Below are 16428 nucleotides of genomic sequence, written 5' to 3' on the forward strand. Positions count from 1 at the left end.
CCATGGAAGCATGTTTACTAATAAGCTTAAGATCACTAACAGTTCTACTCATATAGTCACCCAAGTGGTCAAGCATGTAAGCATTACGTTTCAATTGTATACTAACATAAGCATTGAATTTTTCTTGTTTAACAATAAAATTATCAAACTCATCCAAGCATTGTCTAGCAGACTTATTATGAGGAATATCACCTTCATCAAATCTATGGAGAGAGTTTACCTCTACTACCTGTGTCGGGTTATCATGACCATGTATTTCTTCAATAGGCGATAAATTTTTAACATTTTCAGCTTTAATACCTTTTTCTTTCATAGATTTCTATGCCTCTTACATATCTTCAGGACTGAGAAATAGAATACCCCTTTTCTTCGGAGTTGGTTCAGGGAGTGTCCAATCATTTTCATTACTCAATATATTATTTAATAGCAATTCAGCTTGCTCAACAATTCTTTCCCTGAAAACACAACCAGCACAACTATCTAAGTGGTCTCTGGAAGCATCGGTTGGTCCATTATAAAAGATATCAAGTATTTCATTTTTCTTGAGAGGATGATCAGGCAAAGCATTAAGTAATCGGAGAAGACTCCCCCAAGCTTGTGGGAGACTCTATTCTTCAATTTGCACAAAATTAAATATTTCCTTTAAAGCTGCTTGTTTCTTATGAGCGGGGAAATATTTTGCAGAGAAGTGATAAATCATATCCCAGGGACTATGCACACAACCAGGAGCAAGAGAATTAAACCATATCTTAGCATCACCCTTTAATGAGAAAGGAAATAATTTAAGGATATAATAATAACGAATTTTTTCCTCATGAGCAAATAGGGTGGCTATATCATTCAATTTAGTAAGATGTGCCACAACTATTGCAGATTCATAACCGTGAAAAGGATCAGATTCAACCAAAGTAATTAACTCAGGATCGACAGAGAATTCATAATCCTTATCAGTAACAAAGATAGGTGAAGTAGCAAAAGCAGGATCATATTTCATTCTAGCATTCAAGGATATTTTTTTCAGCTTAGCTAACGATTTCTTAAGATCTTCCCTATCATTACAAGCAAAGAAGTCTCTAGCAGTTTCTTCATCCATAACATAACCCTCAGGAACAACAGGCAATTCATATCTAGGGGGAGAATCATAATCATCTGTTTCAACAATATCATTAGTTTCAGTAATTTCATTCTCTCTAACCCTAGCAAGTTGTTCATCAAGAAATGCACCTAGTGGCATAGTATTACCAAGCAAAGAAGTAGTATCATCATAAGCATCATTCATAGCAGAAGTGGCATCATCAATAACATGCGACATATTGGAACCAATAGCAGGTATATGTGTCGCAAGTTTACTCAAAACAGAAGGAGAATCAAGTGCAGAGCTAGATGGCAGTTCCTTACCTCCCCTCGTAGTTGAGGGAAAAATCTTAGTTCTTTGATCCTTCAAATTCCTCATAGTGATCAACAGATATAAATCCCAAGTGACTCAGAGAATAAAGCTATACTCCCCGGCAACGGCGCCATAAAATAGTCTTGATAACCCACAAGTATAGGGGATCACAACAGTTTTCGAGGGTAGAGTATTCAACCCAAATTTATTGATTCGACACAAGGGGAGCCAAAGAATATTCTTGAGTATTAGCAGTTGAGTTGTCAATTCAACCACATCTGAAAGACTTAATATCTGCAGCAAAGTATTTAGTAGCAAAGTGATGACCCATAAGTGTAGGGGATCTATCGTAGTCCTTTCGATAAGTAAGAGTGTCGAACCCAACGAGGAGCAGAAGGAAATGATAAGCGGTTTTCAGCAAGGTATTCTCTGCAAACACTGAAATTATAGGTAACAGATAGTTTTGTGATAAGATAATTTGTAATGAGCAACAAGTAGCAAAAGTAAATAAAGTGCAGCAAGGTGGCCCAATCCTTTTTGTAGCAAAGGACAAGCCTGGACAAACTCTTAGATAGAGAAAAGCGCTCCCGAGGACACATGGGAATTATCATCAAGCTAGTTTTCATCACGTTCATATGATTCGCGTTCGGTACTTTGATAATTTGATATGTGGATGGACCGGTGCTTGGGTGTTGTCCTTACTTGGACAAGCATACCACTTATGATTAACTCCTATTGCAAGCATCTGCAACTACAAAAGAAGTATTAAGGTAAACCTAACCATAGCATGAAACATATGGATCCAAATCAGCCCCTTACGAAGCAACGCATAAACTAGGGTTTAAGCTTCTGTCACTCTAGCAACCCATCATCTACTTATTACTTCCCAATGCCTTCCTCTAGGCCCAAACAATGGTGAAGTGTCATGTAGTCGACATTCACATAACACCACTAGAGGAGAGACAACATACATCTCATCAAAATATCGAACGAATACCAAATTCACATGACTACTAATAGCAAGACTTATCCCATGTCCTCGGGAACAAACGTAACTACTCACAAAGCATATTCATGTTCATAATCAAAGGGGTATTAATATGCATAATGGATCTGAACATATGATCTTCCACCAAATAAACCAACTAGCATCAACTACAAGGAGTAATCAACACTACTAGTAACCCACAAGTACCAATCTGAGGCTTTGGGACAAAGATTGGATACAAGAGATGAACTAGGGTTTGAGAGGAGATGGTTCTGGTGAAGATGTTGATGGAGATTGGGCCCCTCCCGATGATAGGAGCGTTGGTGATAATGATGGCGATGATTTCCCCCTCCCGGAGGGAAGTTTCCCCGGCAGAACAGCTTTGCCGGAGCCCTAGATTGGTTCCGCCAAGGTTCCGCCTCGTGGCGGCGGAGTTTCTTCCCGAAAGCTTGCTTATGATTTTTTTTTCTCGGACGAAAGACTTCATATAGCAGAAGATGGGCACCGGAGGGCCACCAGGGGGCCCACGAGGCAGGGGGCGCGCCCAGGGGGTAGGGCGCGCCTCCCACCCTCGTGGCCAGGGTGTGGCCCCCCTCTGGTAGTTTCTTCGTCCAGTATTTTTTATTAATTCCAAAAATGACTTCCGTGAAGTTTCAGGACTTTTGGAGCTGTGCAGAATAGGTCTCTAATATTTGCTCCTTTTCCAGCCCAGAATTCCAACTGCCGACATTCTCCCTCTTCATGTAAACCTTGTAAAATAAGAGAGAATAGGCATAAGTATTGTGACATAACGTGTAATAACAGCCCATAATGCAATAAATATCAATATAAAAGCATGATGCAAAATGGACGTATCAACTCCCCCAAGCTTAGACCTCGCTTGTCCTCAAGCGGAAGACGATAACGATAAATATGTCCACATGTTTAGAGGTAGAGGTGTCGATAAAATAAAATACGGACATGAGGGCATCATGATCATTCTTATAACAGCAACATATTTAGATATTGTCATATGATTTCTTATGCTCAAGTAATAATCTATTCACAATGTCAAGTATGAATCAGAAACTTCATTGAAAACCAACAAACTATAGTCTCGGTCATTGAGGCAATCGCAATTTATCATAACATCAGAAAGAGTCAATATAAGAGCTTTTCAGCAAGTCCACATACTCAACTATCATTTAGTCTTTCACAATTGCTAACACTCACGCAATACTTGTGGTTACGGAGTTTTAATCGGACACAGAGAAAGATAGGGGCTTATAGTTTCGCCTCCCAACCTCTTACCTCAAGGATAATGTCAACAATAATAGTTCATGCTAACTTACATCCAATTGGATATATATATCAGGATCTTTCCAACACAATGTGCTTGCCAAAGGATAAAATGTAAAAAGGAAAGGTGAAGATCACCGTGACTTTTGCATAAGGTAAAAGTAAAAGATAGGCCCTTCACAGAGGGAAGCAGAGGTTGTCATGCGCTTTCATGGTTGGATGCACGAAATCTTAATGCAAAAGAACGTCACTTTATGTTGCCACTTGTGATATGAACCTTTATTACGCAGTCTGTCACTTTTATTTCTTCCACATCACAAGATCATATAAAGCTTATTTCCTCCACACTAATAAGTCATACATATTTAAAGAGCAATTTTATTGCTTGCACCGATGACAACTTACTTGAAGGATCTTACTCAATCCATAGGTAGATATGGTGGACTCTCATGGAAAAACTGGGTTTAAGGGAATTTGGAAGCACAAGTAGTATCTCTACTTGGTGCACAGAATTGGCTAGCATGAGGGAGAAAGGCAAGCTCAACATGTTGGATGATCCATGACAATATACTTTATTTCAGATATAAGAAAACATAACCCATATTACGTTGTCTTCCTTGTCCAACATCAACTCTTTAGCATGTCATATTTTAATGAGTGCTCACAATCATAAAAGATGTCCAAGATAGTATATTTATATGTGAAGCCTCTCTTTCTTTATTACTTCCTATTAATTGCAACGATGACCAAAGCTATGTTTGCCAACTCTCAACAACTTTTAATCATCATACTCTTTCTATGTGAAGTCATTACTCTCCATAAGATCAATATGATCTCTTTATTTCTTTTTATTCGTTCTCTTTTCTTTTATTCCCTCAAGATCATGGCAAAATAATCAAGCCCTTGACTCGACACTAATCTTTATTATATATAGCTCACGGACTCGATTACATAGAGGGATCATAAAACAAAACTCAAAACTAAATCATACTAAAACTTTATTCTACTAGATCAAGATATTACCAAAAGGATCGAACTAAGAAAAACAGTAAAAATAGGAGTGTGATGGTGATACGATACCAGGGCACCTCCCCCAAGCTTGGCAGTTGCCAAGGGGAGTGCCCATACCCATGTGATTATATCTCCTTCTTCGGGGGTAGTGATGTGATATTCTTGGCTATGATACCCCTCAGGATATGATTCTCCTCCTCGAGCTTGTTGACTTGCCGCTTAAGATCCATTATTGCCTTACGGAGCTTACCCGTGACGGTTAAAGCTCCTTGCACCCATGGATGCTGCATAGCTGCAGGAGAACAAGTAACACTCTTTTTCATATTTTCATAAGAGACAAATTTAACATTGGAGGGGATGACCGAGTTTGGGATAGCCGACCTCTGTAGTTCCCCCATTGTGAAGCCTGCCCAGAAACGAGAAGTAACTTCTTGATCCTCCTCCATGGCATCTATTCTTTTCAAGTCAGCTTCCATCTCTTCCTCCGTTGAAGGCCCAAAGTGATAGGCATCGCTGTTTGCCCATGGACCTGGTGTCGGATGAGACACCCGACTCTTCCCGACTGACTCTTGAGAAGACATCTTGCTCTAATCTGCGGCAGAAACAGCTCCAAACAAAAACAGAGGATATTTGCATGATACGGTGGTCAAAACCTTCGGGAGATTATATAATGAATTTTTACCGACCAAAAGAAGTATTGCACAAGAAAACAGAGTCCGGAGAGCACACGAGGTGCCCACGAGGTAGGGGGCGCCCAGGGGGTAGGGCGCGCCTCCCACCCTCGTGGAAGCCTCGTGTCCTTCCCGGACTGCTTCTTATTTTCCTATTTTTTTAATATTCCAAAACGGAGAAAAAATTGCCATTAGAACTCTTTTGGAGTCAGCTTACTTACCGTACCACGTACCTATTCCTTTTTGGAGTCTGAAACATTCTGGAAAGAGTCTCTTATGTGTAAGTGCATCTAGTGCCACCCCTAGTTGGTTTTGGAGTATTGACGACAAACCTGGTTGAGGGACTAATGTGTTTGTGAGAATTGCAGGATAACACAGGTAGTAGTCCCTCATTGATTCGGTTTACCTACCGGAGATGACCCCTAAAAATGTATGCAGACATTGAAGACAAAGGTGGTATGTGAAGATATTCACATTGAAGACTATGACATGAGAAGACATCGCGTGAAGACTATGGAGCGCGAAGACTTAGTTGTTTCGTTGTTTCCTTTTCTTCTTTGTTGAGTCATAGGAACAACCGTACTGTTAAGTGGGGTCCCAGTGAACAAAGTCAGAGTGACTGAAGTGATGCTCAACCAAAATCCTATGTCTTCGGCGAAGACAATGTAGCGACCCAACCCGAAATCGGTCAAGTCTCTGTGTAGCTGTACCATCCCAAGATCATGCTGGCACACACAGTACATTGATGCAAAGATTCAAAGTTCAATCACACCTGAATTTATTACACGATTCTCATATCGAGTCTTTATTACATCATAATAAATTCGGCCGAAGGCCAACTCATGAGAAATAAACTAAATAAAGCTGCGGAAGCGTAGACGAATAGCGAGTCCATCCGACTCCAAAGGGCAATCGCCAAGCGGGGATCATAGCCTCACTCCTGGTCGGAAAACTCCTCTGCAACATAAGACGTTGCAGCCGTGTAGGTCAGCATTTTGAATATGCTGGCAAGTCATGAAAAGAGAACAACAATAAAATTACTAATACTATATGCAATTTGGCTATGGGGCTCTAAGTTTCATTGTTTTGCAAAAAAGCCGGTTTTTCCCTACGACAAGGACTTGTTTGCAACTACTACAAATTGTTGGTAGTTATTGAGATGGTTCCGCCAACCAATGTCTCGTTCCCAATTATTAAATAACCCCCTCAATTAATTTATTAAGTTTAGTGTTGAGATATCCGAAATACTCCAATTCCAGAGGCTCAGTTGTCCGTAACCGGGGACACGGCTAATCGATTAGGTTGTTACTCTGCAGAGGTTTGTGCACTTTACCCGCAAGAATCGTTCCCTCCTTTAAGTCTTCGCACTGCCTGGTGTTTGAAGACGGGACGAACGAAACAGGGTCTTCCGAAGGTTCCTCTGGGCCACTGCCGGTGCCCATCCAATCCTACCGTTCTTCTCCATCTCGTAGCACCGTCCGTCCAGAGTCACGCCTAGGGTCGACCAAGCCAGAGCCCATAATGGCTTGCGGCTGCACAGGTAAGCTTCCGGTCAATGGGGTATCCATCCGTCTCTTCGTGGCTGGGTGAAGCTTTCCGCAAGATGTCATGGCGCTTCTCCATGCATCCCGGCCATTCGCTGGTTTCTCCAGGGTGCCCGTCAACCGTCCTCCACCCAGTAGTGAATTTTGAAGTCCATCTTGAGCTTGATGTCATGGGGTTTTCATCATCTTGACTCTCGCATCTCCCTTATGAATCACTCAACCAACCCCGTCTACGAGCATGGCAAAATAAACTACATCGTCCCGGGCATCGATAACAAGGGAGAAGGGTTCATCCTACCTCATGATACTACTCAAGAACATAACTTAACAAAATTCTCCTACTGCATGCATGGTGGGGAGGTATAACTCTAATGCAATAAAATCATAGGTATTGTAAAAACATGATCAAATGACTTGCCTGGCTGACGGTCTTCGAAACCTAGCGACTCGTAATAGCAGGCTTCGCACTCCGGGAAATCTACCGAGTCAAACAATAGCACAAATAAGTATAGCACAATATAACAGAACAGCAAGTTGAAGTAAAACACCCAAGCACTCAAACCAAAACCAAAGAAAAAGTCGGAGAAAGCAAATCAAGGTTTTCATCATATCAAGCAACAACTAAGAAATAGTTTTACACAACTAAAACTTTTCTTAACAGAACCTAAGCATTGGTTTTGCTAACTAACAGAAGGGAAAACATCATACAAACTAGTAGCAAAAAGAATCACATCAAAAGCTATTATAGAACTCCTATTATGCCTAAAACAATCCTAGCAAAGAAAAAAACAATTTATTCTACCATAAATAAAAGTTCCTCCTCTGTAGCTACAGAAACTAATCTAAAATAAACTATAACATAATAAAAATAAAATTATTTACTAACTAGAACAGTAGGAAAACAGTAGCTAGCTAAATAAACAAGAAAACTTGATTTCGACATAAAACTAATTGTTTATTAAATCTAAAATACCCAAACAAGTTCCTACTGCTAGGCATGGTCAAAACTAAGCAGTAGAAAAAAGAATCACTAAAAAAATAATCCTAACTCAATTTATGGCAGAAAAACTAATCTGTCTAAATCTAATATAAAACTATTTCTAATAATTTAAACATGGCTAAACATATTTTCTACAGAAACTACAACAAATTTGCAAACTAACAAAAAAAGAATCAACTAAAAATAATAAATAACCTAAAAGATATAGATTTTTCAAGATTGGAACTATTCTGTTTTAAAACAGAAACGGAAATAAAACTAACGCGCTAAACGGGCCGAAACAGTGAGCGTTCTAAAACTAAACAGCGCCTAAGCGTTTAATAATCCAACGCGTCCACGGGCTAACAGAAATAAACCATTCGGCCGGTCCAACTAAACTGCAATATAAAATAAACCGATCTAAACAAATAAACCTAACCCTTCACTACTTCTAATCTACTCCGTAGATTGCAGATCGAACGGTGGAGGGGAGGTGGCGGCTTACTGCGGCGGGGGTCGACGGCGACAGAGGGTGGCGGAGGTCGGCGTCGAGCGGGGCGGGGTCTCCGGCGATCGGCGAAGGTGGCGAAAACGTCGGGCGGATGCGGCGGAGCTTTGGGAAGTCAGGGGCGGCCTTGGTGGAGCTCGGGGACGTCGGAGTCGATCGGGGCGAGCTCGGGTGAGCTCCTGCTCCGGCGGGCGGTGGACGAGCTCGGGACGATGGCGTCGGGGGCTCCTGGGCAGGGAGATGATGTCAAGGAGGTGCGGCACGAAGTGGAGGTTCGGGTGAAGTAGCTTGAATGGGAAGGGGGGTGCTCACCGGTGGCAGAAACGGCGGCGAACCAAGGCTGCGGCGGCGAGATGCGTTCGGCGAGGGCGCGAGCTACGGGTGGGGTTGAGCTTTGGGTTTTAGGGGGATCGAGAGAGGAGGGTGCTGGGTTTATATAGGGCATCAACTTGGGCAAGGGGGCGTCTCGGGATCGTGATCCCGTGGAACTCGGACGCGGCGGCGGCGAACGCGCTCTGGCGCGGCATAGCGTGGGCGAGGGGAAAGAGAGAGGGCGGGCCCCGCGGGTCAGTGAGGGGAGAGAGAGGGGAGCGAATGGGCGACCGAGGGCGAGGGGGTTCGGGCATCGGGCGCTGGGGGCAGGCCGGCTCGGCGTCGGTGGGCTACGCCTGGCCCGCTGGTGGGCTACGCTCGGCGCTGGCTGGGCCGGTTGGCCTGGCTGGCGCCTGAGGCTTTCCCTTTTTTTGAATTAGAGGGAAGGAAAAATATAGAGAAAATATATATTATTTTTATATAGGACATATATATATCAAAATTCTCAGGGGAATTAATCCTACAACGTGGACATTTTTCCAGAGGTAAAACTCAAACTAAAAAAACAATTTCTGGAAATCCCAAATAAAATTCAAATTTGAATTCAAACTTTTTGGCAATACATTTCTTCTGACATTTTTGGAGTGTCATGCTAGCTCCTCTCATACTTTTGATCAAGTATTTGTCAGGGATATTTGAAGTAAATTTCAATGCCAAATCAAGTTCAAATTCACAACACAAACTCAACTGCCTCTGAAATTTTCAAATGCCACTCAATTTCAATCAATATGCATAGATGCTTAGCTAATAATTGTAAAACATTCCAAATTGAAAATTTGGGATGTTACAGACAATGAGAGCAAATCTTATCCAGAGCTGGATGAGTCAGCTTTACTTGTAGCCCAAGTAAAGTTGCCACGTGTGTTTGAAATCTGACCCTTGGAACACATGTCAGTTCCTTAGTGACCCAGGGTCATTTTGGAAAAATCAAGTCGGGTTGCCTAGTGGCTATAAATAGCCCACCCCCTACACCATAAATTGGTGGCTGCTCAGAGTTAGTGCACGGCTTTTGTCGTTTGAGAGCAACCCACCTCCGAAGATTTTGAGAGAGAGAAATCCTTGCGAGGACAAAGCCCAAACACCCAAAGCCAAAGAGTGTTAGGCATCACTGAAGTCTTTCTGTCCGCGTGACCTGAAGACTTATTACACTTGAGGACTGTGAATCCTCCAGCCGGTTAGGCGTCGCGTTCTGAGCATCCAAGAGTCATTGTGGATCGCCGGCGAACGAAGTCTGTGAAGGTTTGGAAGTCTACCTTGAAGACTTACCAAAGTGATTGGGCGAGGACTGGGTGTCCTTAGCTCAAGGGGAATAAGGTGAAGACGTGGTCTTCTGAGTTGAATCTCAGCCTCCCTAACCAGACGTACAGTTGTCACAGCAACTGGAACTGGTCCAACAAATCCTGTGTCCTCTCCAAGTGACTGGTTCTATCCTCTCCCTCTCTTTACTTACAGTTTGTCTTCGTGAAGTCATTGCCTGCTTGCACTACCTGTTTGACTTCACTGTGTGACTACTATCATTGTTTGGCTTCATATTATCTTCCATCCTGATCTTTACTACCTAGCTACTATTAGTCTTCGAGCCTTCACTTCATTGAATACTTGACTATGGCTTGCTTAGTGTAGTCTACCTTCCGATGCATATCAATAGGTCCATTTCTATTGTTTGTCTTCGAAACTCTCATGTTTTGAAGACTTTTCATAAAAATCGCCTATTCACCCCCTCTCTAGTCGATAACTAGCACTTTCAATTGGTATCAGAGCACGATACTCCCTTGTTCTGTGTGATTCGGTTTAACCACCTGGAGTTTTAGCTATGTCGACTGCAGGGATAATCAAAGTCTCCGTTGCTTGCCCCGTCTTCGATGGAACTGAATATCCCTACTGGAAGAATAAGATGCGCATGCATCTTGAAGCCATTGATGTCGACCTCTGGTATGTCGTCAAGAATGGCGTTCCCAAGACTGGTGAAGGTGTCACCCCTGCTGATGTCAAGAAGTTCATTCAACTGGATTCTACTGCCAAGAACATCATCTGTGGTCATCTGACCACAGGACAGTATGGCCGTGTGAGTGCTCTGGAAACGTCGAAGCTAGTCTGGGACTGGCTCTCCAAGGTCAACGAAGGCGTCTCAACCCAGAGAGATCAAAGGATCAGTGTTCTTCGCAACCTCTTCAACCGCTTCAAGAGAAACGACAATGAGAATGTCCAGCTCACGTTTGATCGGCTCACTGACATCACAAATGAGCTTCATGCTCTCGGCGCCACCGAGATCACCAAGCATGAAATCGTCAAGACACTACTGAGATCACTTGACAGCTCGTTCGACACCCTTGCCCTCATGATACAAGAATGCCCTGACTTCAAGACACTCGATCCGTCTGATATACTTGAGAGGCTCAACACACATGAGTTCCAGCTATCTGAGAAAAGAGATATCTATGGTCCCAACTACGGCCGAACTCGTCCTTTGAAGGCAAAAGCTGTTTCCTCATCTGAAGAAGAATCTGACTGCAGTTCTGATGATCCTGAAGACATTGGAAAGGAACTTGCTATGCTTGTGAAGAAGTTCCAGAAGTTCACTAAGAAGAAGGGCTTCAGAAAGTCTTCACGATCCAGCTCAAGAAATGATGAAGCTTCCACTCATGACTACAAGAAGAGAACTTGTCACAAGTGCAAGAAACCTGGACACTACATCTCTGAGTGTCCACAGTGGGACCATGAGAACAAGAAGAAGAGCAAGGAATATGATTCTGATGACAAGAAGAAGAAGAAATCCTCAAAGTCTTCTTCCAAGTCCTCATCCAAGTCTTCATCTCGAAGAGCTCATCTGGCAAGGCTCGTGCTTTTGTCGGCAAGGAGATGGATTCAGAGGAGGAGTCTGCTTCTGAGGAGGCGGAGGTGGAGTCTGAGGAGGAGTCCGACCCTGGCGTTGCAAGTCTGGCTCTAGCTACAGCCTACGTTGCCAAGTCCATCTTCAACACTGAAGACAATGGTTCCGTCACCAACGCTGAAGCTAATGACAAGGACGACTCTGCTCCCACCTACTGCTTCATGGCACGTGGTGCCAAGGTAAAATCATGCGATGCTTACTTTCAAACATCAAGTGAAGATGACTCTGATTGTGAATCCAAACCCAGCTACAAAACACTTGCTAAAATTGCAACTGAACAACAGAAAGCTATGGAACATACTCAAAAACTGTTAGACAAAAGTGATGACCTGTTGGACGCTGAAATGACCCGTTCTCAGTCCTTAATTGAAGACATAAAAAATCTTCATGTTAAGTACCAGGAACTTGAAAGTCGTCATGAAACGCTCTCAACCACTCATGAAAAGCTCTCCTATGATTATCTTCAAAGGAAGCAAGAGCATGAGAAATTGAGAGCGGCTCATGAAGATCTTCAAAAGGAGAATGAGTCACTTCGCGCTCAACAGATCAGTTCCGCTCAGGAAGGATTTGAACCACCTTGTCTAAAATGCCTTGAGCATGATAACGCTACTTCTGTTGTTGAATGTTCTACTGCTGCTACTGTTGCAATATCTTCAACTGCTGATGTGGTAACTAACCCCTCTGCTGAGGATACCACTACTATTGCTGATGAGAATGCTAGGTTGAAGACATTGCTTGAAACAGGGATGTACAAAAGTCTCAAAGGGCATCAGACACTGTGCGATGTCCTCAAAAAGCAGATTCTGAACCAAAACCCTAGGAAAGAGGGTGTTGGGTTCGAGAGGAAAATGAATGTTGATGGCTCCTACTTGAAGCCTGAGCAGTACCCCAAAACCACATGGGTTGCTGCAAAGGGACCTTCAGTGGATCCATCCACCTTATCTGGCTTCACTTGTGCTAACCCTATTATCATTGATGAATCCTTGATGCAAACTATAAACTGTTTAAGAATCAGAATGGTGAAGTGTTTGCCAGGTATATCGGTACTAACTGCAGGAATGGTACACCTATGAAGAAGATCTGGGTTCCCAAAAGTTGTCTTGAGAATCTTCCTGTGAATGTCAACATGACACCACCTGGAAGAAGACAAATCCCAGACCAAAGGCTTCATATGGTCCAAAGGCTTCATACAGACAGAGGACTCACCTGAGTCACCCTAACACCAATGTTTTGCAGGGAAACCATACTCAGACTTATGAATATGGGCGTGTTTCTTCAAACCGCTATGTTCATAAAACTAAAAACTATTCTTCTTATTCATATGAGTACTATTCACCTCCTACAAGGCTATTTGCTAGGGCTTCAAAGCCGAAGTTCTCAGATGTTGCACTTAGACTCATTGCTTCTAAGCCACCCCTGAAGATGTGGGTGGTTAAGAAGAATTAACTTTCTTTTGCAGGGAAAGGTCTCCAGCCGAAAATCAAAGGCGTCTGATGCTATTACTGGAGACCTAAAACATCTTGTAGGGCGCAAGATCAAATGCCCAAATGGTCTCACTATGTATTTTGTTCCTGAATCGTTTGCCAATCATCCTATCTGTCCTAATCTTGATCTGAGCTTTGATAATCCTCTTGCCTATCAAATGTTTATGCTTCACAATACTCTTGGTGAAGCCTATCCCCCTAACTGTACTGTAGGGTATGACACATCATGCTTCAGAATGGATTATGGACAGCGGATGCACTAATCATATGACTGGTGATAGAAGTCTTCTCATGGACTCAACCTTACGTCCATCTGACAAGAGTCACATCACATTTGCTGACACTGGTAAAAGCAAGGTATTGGGTCTAGGTAGAGTTGTAATCTCAAAGGATCAGCACATGGATAAAGTGATGCTTGTTGAACCCTTGGTTTCAACTTAATGTCTGTCTCAATGCTTTGTGACTTGAACATGATCGTGATATTTGGAAAATATCGTTGTCTTGTACTAATGGAATCTGACAAGTCTCTAGTCTTTGAAGGGTACTGGAAAGATGATCTGTGCATGGTAGATTTCTCAGCAGGACCACAGCTTGTCGTATGTCTTCTTGCAAAAGCTTCAGAGTGCTGGCTCTGGCATCAGAGACTAGGCCATGCTGGCATGAGGAACTTACACACTCTCGCAAAAAGAAGAAGCATGTCATAGGCATCGAGGGCGTCAAGTTCAAGAAGGATCACTTGTGCGGTGCCTGCGAGGCTGGAAAGATGACTAGGGCCAAGCATCCCTCGAAGACAATCATGACGACATCTCAACCCTTCGAGCTGCTACACATGGACTTATCTGGCCCTACTCACTACTCTACTCTCACTACTACTTCTTGTCTTTATGGCTTCATCATTGTTGATGATTACTCAAGATATGCGTGGGTGCACATAATTCTCTACAAGACTGAAGTGCGGGATGAATTCAGACGCTTCGCCAACCGTGCCATGAACAACTATGGCGTCAAGATCAAGCATATCAGAAGTGACAACGGCACTGAGTTCAAGAACACCGGCCTCGACCTTTACTTGGATACATTGGGAATCACTCATGAGTTCTCCGCTCTATACACACCTCAGCAGAATGGCATCGTGGAGCGCAAGAACAGAACACTCAATGAGATGGCTCTGATGATGCTCGATGAATACAAGACACCAAGAAAGTTCTGGCCTGAAGCTATTGATACTGCATGCCATGTCATCAACCGTGTTTATCTTCACAAGCTTCTGAAGAAAACATCCTATGAACTCCTCACTGGTAAGAAACCAAATGTCAGTTACTTCAGGGTATTTGGTGCTAGGTGCTGGATCAAGGATCCACATCACACTTCAAAATTTGCACCAAAAGCACATGAAGGTTTTATGCTTGGTTACGGAAAGGATTCGCACTCCTACAGAGTCTTCAACCTATTTCGCTATAAAGTGGTTGAAACTGTGGATGTGCGGTTCGATGAGACTAACGGCTCGCAAAGAGAGCACCTGCCAAATGTGCTAGATGAAGTTCCACCTAGTGAATCCATCAAGCTAATGGGAACTGGAGAAATCATACCGACTGATGCACAACCTGAAGAGGAACTTATCATTTCTACACCTAATCAACCTGAAGACAATGCTCAGCCCGAAGACAATCCCCCTAACGATGACAATGATCAGCAAGAGCAAAATCTTCGTGCAGTTCATCCTCGTGTTGCAAATGAAGTACAGATTGAGAAGATAATTGATAGCATCAATGCGCCTGGTCCACTCACTCATTCAAGAGCAACACAGCTAGCAAATTTCTGTGGGCAATTTGCCTTTGTCTCAATATCTGAACCCAAGAAAGTTGTTGAAGCCTTCATGGAACCTGAATGGATTCAAGCTATGCAAGAAGAGCTTCAACAGTTCAAGCTGAACAATGTCGGGGAACTTGTCAAGCGTCCTGACCCTCGCAAGCACAACATAATAGGCACAAAATGGATATATCGCAACAAACAAGATGAGCATGGTCAAGTTGTCAGAAACAAGGCTCGTCTCGTTGCTCAAGGATACACTCAAGTTGAAGGGATTGACTTCGATGAAACATTTGCTCCTGTGGCTAGGCTTGAAGCTATTCGCATATTGCTAGCCTATGCAAACCATCACAACATCTTGCTGTATCAAATGGATGTGAAGAGTGCATTTCTCAACGGCAAGATTGAAAAAGAAGTGTATGTTGCACAACCTCCTGGCTTTGAAGATCCAAAACATCATGATATGGTGTACAAGCTAAACAAGGCACTGTATGGCTTCAAACAAGCCCCTCGCGCTTGGTATGACACACTCAAAGACTTCCTGAAGAGCAAAGGCTTCAAACCTGGTTCCCTGGATCCCACACTCTTCACGAAGACATATGATGGTGAACTGTTTGTGTGCCAAATATATGCGGATGACATTATCTTCGGCTGCACCAACCAGAAATACAGTGATGAGTTTGGACACATGATGCAAGAGCAATATCAGATGTCCATGATGGGTGAGCTGAAGTTCTTCCTTGGTCTTCAAATTCGTCAACAAAGAAATGGCATCTTCATATCTCAAGAGAAATACCTCGAAGATTGCCTGAAGAAGTTTGGAATGCAAGACTGCAAAGGTTACACGACGCCAATGCCAACCAAGAGTCATTTGGGTCTTGACGCCAATGGTAAAGAGTTCGATCAAAAGGTATACCGCTCCATTATTGGTTCTTTACTTTATCTATGTGCATCTAGGCCAGATATTATGCTTAGTGTTTGCATGTGTGCTCGATTCCAAGCGGCACCAAAGGAATCGCATCACTTAGCTGTGAAGCGAATTCTTCGATATTTGGCTTACACCCCAACATTAGGATTATGGTATCCAAAGGGCTCAGAGTTTGATCTAGTTGGATTCTCGGATGCTGATTATGCTGGTGACAAGGTGGATCGCAAGTCTACATCAGGAACATGTCACTTTCTGGGACGATCACTTGTCTGTTGGTCTTCAAAGAAGCAGAACTGTGTATCACTCTCCACTGCTGAATCTGAATACATTGCTGCTGGATCTTGCTGCGCTCAGCTTCTATGGATGTGTAAGTGCATCTAGTGCCCTTAGTGATTTTGGTGTATTGAAGACTTATAGGTTAAGGGACTAATGTGTTTATGAGTGTACACAGGTCTATAAGTCTATGAGGAGTTTGATATTTATAGAGAAAGTCGACCCCTAAAAATGAAGTTCTTCGACTGAAGACTTTGGATTTCTGAAGACTTTCTGAAGACTTTGAAAGTGAAGAAATTGGTGTGA

Source organism: Triticum aestivum, chromosome 4D (assembly GCF_018294505.1).
Source record: "Triticum aestivum cultivar Chinese Spring chromosome 4D, IWGSC CS RefSeq v2.1, whole genome shotgun sequence".
NCBI classification, from domain to species: Eukaryota; Viridiplantae; Streptophyta; class Magnoliopsida; order Poales; family Poaceae; genus Triticum; species Triticum aestivum.